This window comes from Podarcis erhardii, assembly GCF_964252035.2.
Source record: "Podarcis erhardii genome assembly, chromosome: 7".
Taxonomy (NCBI): domain Eukaryota; kingdom Metazoa; phylum Chordata; class Lepidosauria; order Squamata; family Lacertidae; genus Podarcis; species Podarcis erhardii.
The window spans coordinates 61,021,627-61,028,307 of NC_138511.1; positions in this window are offsets into that span (position 1 = coordinate 61,021,627).

Consider the following 6,681-nt stretch of genomic DNA (forward strand, 5'->3'; position numbering starts at 1 on the left):
TATCTCATATCAATGTTTAGAGAAAAGGTGAGTAAGAGGAGACATGACAGAAGTTTATAAAATTGTGCATGGCATGGAGAGAGCAGATAGAGAAAAGTTTTCCTCCCTTTCTCGTGACACTAGAACTGGTGGCCATTCAAGGAAAGTGAATGCTGGAAGATTCAGGACAGATAAAGGACTTATTCAGACAGTGCATAGTTAAACTGCGGAATTCATTCCCACAGGACTCAGCGATGGCCCCCCAGCTGAATGGCTTTAAAAGAGGATTAGACAAGTTCATGGAGGTGGGGGCTATTGATAGCTACTAGCCAGGATGGTTGCACTCTGCTTCCACTGTTGGAGGTAGTCATTCTTCTGAATACCAGTTGCTGGAAACCACAGGAGGGAAAATTGTTTTTTTGTGCTCAAGACCTGTTTGTAGTCTTCGCATTGGGACATCTGGTTGGTCATTGTGAGTACAGGATGCTGAACCAGATGGACCCAGCATTTGAAATTCGTCAGGTGCCAGGTGAAGATGCCCGTCACCAGGATGGAGCCTGATGTCTCCAACATCTGGAGGTGCATGCCTGAAGATCCCTTGGATCTTGACTCTTTTGACTCGCTAGCAACACTGACAAGCCACTGGAACTATAAAATGCATCTTGTTTAGGCTAGAAGGTCTTTATCTAGGCAACAGGGGTCAACTTGGCATATTCTACTTTGATTGCTGGCTTTGCCCCTGAGCTGGGCCTTTCAGAACTGACCTCTGGTGCATCTCCTGGTTATTAGCTCCATATTGACCTCTCCTGACAGCTCAGCCCTGATAAAGCATCGAGGAATGAGTTGAGCATCTAGCATTCCTTTGACATCGCCTGCTAAGCTGCAAAAGTCTCTGGGTGCCCCTTATTCATGGCTCACTTCAATCTCTGTTCCTCAGGTCTCTTATCTACTCCCTGTCTCAGTGCCTTCCCCTACCAGAGAAGTTCATATGGGAGACTGTGTTTCGTGAGATAACCTGTGGATTAAGACACCTGCTAAACACATGAGCTCTGTCTTGACCCATTCTTCCTACTGATCAGATGTGGACAGATAGCGGTTGTAGATTAAAAGGCGGAAGGGGGGGAAGGTGTTATTTTGGGGCCAGTTCCTTGCACTGATAGCATTGTAGCAGATGGAAGCTGGCAAGAGCTGCCAACGTCAGAGGATGCGATGAAAATGAGAATATGGAAATGGAGTGTTAGCTCATTTCCCCTCTCCCTCTTGCCTACCCCAGCGCCTATAGAGATCGTAATAAAACAACAATCTATTTCCACTGACCCAGATCTGGCAAACTATAGAAATTCTCCCGAATCTGTGGAAAGAGCTTGAATGGCTTTCAAGGTTCATTAGGTTTCTGACAGCCCAGCCATGGGGCCGGTGGGCTCTTCCCCCCTCTTTCACTTGTTTATTCTGTTGTTTTTCCTCTCTGGCAGGGAAGCAGGTGGGTCTGTTTATCGCTTTCCCGGTGGGCCTTGCAAATTCTGTAGTAGGAGCACGGAGAAGGAGCTGTCAATGTCTGGACGGCACGAGGAATGGGTGGGGCGGAGTGGGAAGAACGTTATTCAATGGCAAGGTCTAAAAAAACCCTTCTCGTGATGCTTTGCCATTTCCCTTCCTCCTACCTAGATTATGCCAGGAGACTGTCAGGACCTGGCGGCGTGTCACGAAACAACCGCCTGAGCTGCACAGCCATTTGTCACGCCTGCAGAATAATTATTTTAATTAGAGAGAGGTAAAAAGTTCCTGTGATGTGTTCACTGGTTTATTAGTCTGAATGCCTTTTATCTAAATTGAAATTATTAACGGATCATCTGCAGGATAGACATGGCCAAGATGGATGCTTCAAAACCACCAGAAGTAGTGAACATCTAGGAAAAGCACAGAGAGGGAGTTGGGCAGGGGAGATTCGGCTCGGTTCACAATTCAGGGCAGACCTGCCTAATTTGCACTTTCTGAAATGTGCAGACTGAAACACAACTGGCATTCCTTGGAATTTGGTGTTCTACAAGAGTAACGCTGAGACTTAGGAGGAAGAAGCTGACAGCCACCGTCTGGCAATAAGAAAGAAGGCAGGCAGGTGGGTGGGGCCTGGCTGAGGGCAGATTGAGGCTGCTGTGGCAGTGCCCCATTCACTACAATGGACAAGCCTTCCTTAAGTGTGACTGTCTACTTCCCTGCCACAGACTAAGTTATGCAAGCAAGACCACATTGAAGCCACAGAGAACAGGTGCATTTCAAACATGTTCAAACCAACAACACCTTTGACCAACCCAAGGGTGACCTTTCCAAGCCAAATATGGATAAATAAACTTGCCCACTAAGCCATAATAATAATAATAATAATAATAATAATAATAATAATAATTTTATTATTTATACCCTGCCCATCTAGCTGGGTTTCCCCAGCCACTCTGGGCGGCTTACAGTACATGTAAAAAACAGTTGCCACTGTTTCCCATTGCTGCTGCTTTGTGATGTTTCACCTGTCTACTGCTTTATTATGAAGGCAGGTCTGTACAGGGAAGCTTTTTAATGTGTAATGTTTTACAGTGGTACCTCGGGTTAAGTACTTAATTTCTTCCAGAGGTCCGTTCTTAACATGAAACTGTTCTTAACCTGAGATACCACTTTAGCTAATGGGGCCTCCTGCTGCCGCCGTGCCGCCGGAGCACGATTTCTGTTCTCATCCTGAAGCAAAGTTCTTAACCTGATGCACTATTTCTGGGTTAGTGGAGTCTGTAACCTGAAGCGTATGTAACCCGAGGTACCATTGTACTGTTTCTATATATGTTGGAAAGCGCCCAAGGTGGCTGGGGCATCCCAGTCAGATGGGCAGGGTACAATTAATAAAATTGTTGTTAATGTTGTTGTTGTTCCTGGATTAGCCATACAGGTCATTTAAGCCAATCAGGGAGGCTGATGTCATGATGCTTTATAGCCAATCGGATTTGGCCAGAGGGTGATCATGTCACTGGCAGCAAGGAAAGGCAACTGAGAGTGAGAGCCAGAGGATGCTTGTCATGCTTTTTTATCAAGGAGAGAGGGATGACAAACCACTAAGGGAGGGAAGTGCTTTTGCATCCCTTCTGGCAATGTTAACAAAAATACATGACTGGCCTTAGCTGAGCCCCATGTCAAGACATACCAGTGTTCAGAAGAGCAGTTATAGAAGATCTCTTCCACCTAACAACCCCAACCCCCTAGATCTTCCAGGTTGGCAAAGGGTGCCCTGGACTAAGCCCCCTACATCCTGCCACAGCTTCTCCTGTCAAACCCTTTAAGCACCAGGTTACCTGATTTTATTCTGTTTTTTCTATTCCTGGGGTGTCAGCATTAGCACCTCTCTATCTCTGGATTACAATTAGGCCTTTAAATGATGCGTCTGCAGTGGCTTGAAGCAGATTAATGCAGACGATCAGGCAGAGTCTGTAAGCCTCGGATTGTGCAGCAGGTTTCCTGAGATATGTGCTCTGTTTTCAAAATCAATAGCTTGCTTAAAGATGTCCTCGGGCTTTCTTTTGGTGGGATAGGTTTCCCTACAGACGCACTTGCCTCCCTGTAGTTCATCTGTTCCGTGTGTCAAACATGGGCCTTTTCATTGCCGCTGGACCGGAGGGGATCTTTCCAAGATGGGGTTCTCAAGCAGCAGCTGTGCAAAAACATCTTTCGATTCAGCAAAAGGGAGTTTTAAAATAGATGCAGCCCAGACCCTTTCTGTTCGGGGTTTCTAACCCCTACACATTTCTCTCTCTCTCTCTCTCTCTCTCTCTCTCTCTCTCTCTCTCTCTCTCCACACCCAACATTTTTCCTACACAAGGGTGGAAAGAATCTGGGAAGAGGAAAATGCATTTTGAGAGAGTGGAGGAGGGGGGGGGGATTTTCTTTTCTTTTCATGCAGAATCAAAGATAACACGATGAGCCCGATCCAAACATTTTGTGATGAGCTCAACCCGCACAGACTCAAAGCTAATACAATTGAGCTCGATTGTGCTACATTGCATAACACTCTGGGGCACGGCATTGTTTTTAAAATGTGTGTGCCTCAGTTAAAAAGATTTGTATGCTGCACTAATTTCAGGACAGTAAACAAGTATGAAAAGCCCCAGCTCTGTGGCAGAACGTGTTGTGTGCAGAAGGTCCCAGATTTAATTCACAGCAGCAGCTCCTAGGTAGATCTAGGAGAGACACCCTGCTTGATATCCTGGAAAGCTGCTGCCAGTCAGAGTAGGCAGCACTGCGCTAGCTAGACCAATGGTCTGACTCAGTTTGAGGCAGCTCCCCGTGTGTGTGTGTGTGTGTGTGTGTGTGTGTGTGTGTGTGTATATATGTATGTAAAGGTAAAGGGACCCCTGACCATTAGGTCCAGTCGTGATCGACTCTGGGGTTGCAGCGCGGCATACATCTTCAGGGTCATGTGGCTGCATAGGCTCTGGTTCGACTAGCTCCCTGTACCCTTGCAGGCAGCGCTGACCCAGGGCATCAGCATAGGTCAGCCAAGGGTGAACACCTGAGGTAGGTGAAAAGCATGGGAACAGACTCTGTTCACTCCCCAGATGCTCCCCTGGACTCAGGCATAGGTACAATCCCCTCTCAGGGGTTGACAAAACCAAGTTGAGTTCCTGGATTCCTTTAACGGAATACCCTTCACATAGGGATGGTGAGACTGTTCTCCCATCCTTATCACATGAACCAGTGCCTATCCACAACCTTACAAATTGTGACGATTTGCTACGTGGCAGGTGAAACCCAAATGGCAACAGCCAATCAGCCAAGTGCGGAAAATTCCTGCCATGCCCCTGTCCCAATGAGAGACAACATACGATGGCATAGGAAGGTCAACCGCAAAATGCCCTAAAAATAGGGAGAGGTGAGATGGTGTTCCAATGCATGAGCCAAAAGAGGAAGCTCTGGGTCACGTGCATAGGTATATATAGGTCCCTCGATCCATTTAGACTGCACCCCATTGGCCAGATTAAACCCAGCAACGCGGGACCTACCAGTCGGGTGTTGTGGCTATCCAATATACCCACCCACAACCAGGAGGTTGTCAGTCTCCAGGTCTCACCACAACACATGCCCTCTTTTAGGGAGGACACGATTTACAAAGTGAACTAGTCTAGTTTACAATTCAGCTCACCCAAATGATCCTCATATTACACACACAGCATTCATCACGTTACAAGCTGCTGTGTTAACTTATAAACTGTACTTAAGAAGACTAAGAAAGCATCAAAACACATGCACAGTGGGATGTGAATGGTTTGATTTATTTTCTCCAACAATTATGTTCTTTCAGCTTAAGGGGCCCAAAGAATCCAAAGCATAAAAAATACATGTAAGAAAATGAAGGAAATCTCAACATATGCATAGTAGAATAATGGCTGTCAACTCTTTTCCACCCATTTGAAGCACATTTGAATTTTTGAAAGTGTGTGATGTGCATTACTCACACAGAAAATGTCTGCCAAGGGTGCAAGTGGCCTAACAAAATGGGTGTCATAAGGTCAGATGAACTAGAAATTATTCAGAGTGCTACCCCTAAAAGGACTTAATTTATGTTCAATCCACCCAGCAATTATGGAAACCACTTACAGGTGTAGTCCAAAGATTTTTTTAAAACCAAGTCACTGAAGTTTGTTCAACGAAATAGGTCATTCCAAGCATTGCTCAAACCATGCCCACCTGTCCCACGGTTTTCTGTCTGCACCGGTCAATTGACTGGTGTTGAAAGTGAGCCCCATGGATATTGGCTGCACTAGAGATCTTCATATTGGGAACTCCCTAGTGCAGCCAAGCATGGAATCACTGTCAGTGCCTTCAAATGGGCCCACTGAGCACCCTGTTTTGCCATTCTCTCCTGAGGCGGTCTTTGAAATTTCCCACCTTCCACCCTATCAGTTTCCTTCTCTGAGGGCTGGGTGTTTTCTTGAACCTTGTACCATGACTGGCCATGAAGATGGCCAAGACAGGAACAAATAGGACAGAACTGGTCGGGGGGAGAATCCACGAGAATGCACTCCGTTCAGCCGAGCACATCGTGGCGGCGGTGAGGCATCTCCTCCGGGCCCACGCTCCGGTTTCTAACTGCCAGAGCCCTGCAGCTGAATGCAGCTGCTCGGAGCTGCCTGAGCAGGATTAATTTTGATTTCTCTGGGTTCTTTCCATGCCGCTTTCCATCTGCTATATTATTTCCACATTTAATTATTTACCATGGTCTGTGTGGGTGGTGGCAGAGAGGCAATTATTGCTCAATTGAGCTACTTGACTCCGGAACTGAAACAATTAGAAGGGGGAGGACGGGAGGGAATCGCCTCAGCCGACCTCCGCCTCGGGGTGGGGGAAACTTCGCTGGTTCAAAGGTGCTGTGGAAACATTGAGTTTGTGTCTGCTCCTTGGTGGCTCAGCAGAACACTCCAGGTCAGCTGAGGGCAGAATGTAAAACGCTGGAAGGTCGAGTTTCACCAAAATTCCATTGGCGGAGTGTGAAGAGAAGCAGAGAAAACGTTGCTCTAACAAAAAAGTTTTGCAGAAGAATGGAAACTTGGTAGCCTGAAACTTGAAGAGAAACTGGATACACTGATGCAAGAGGGGGCTGAAAGGTGTCTCCTGAAACATGCTTTATGTGTCACAGCAGGGGTGTAGCGTGGGTTGCCGGTGCCCAGG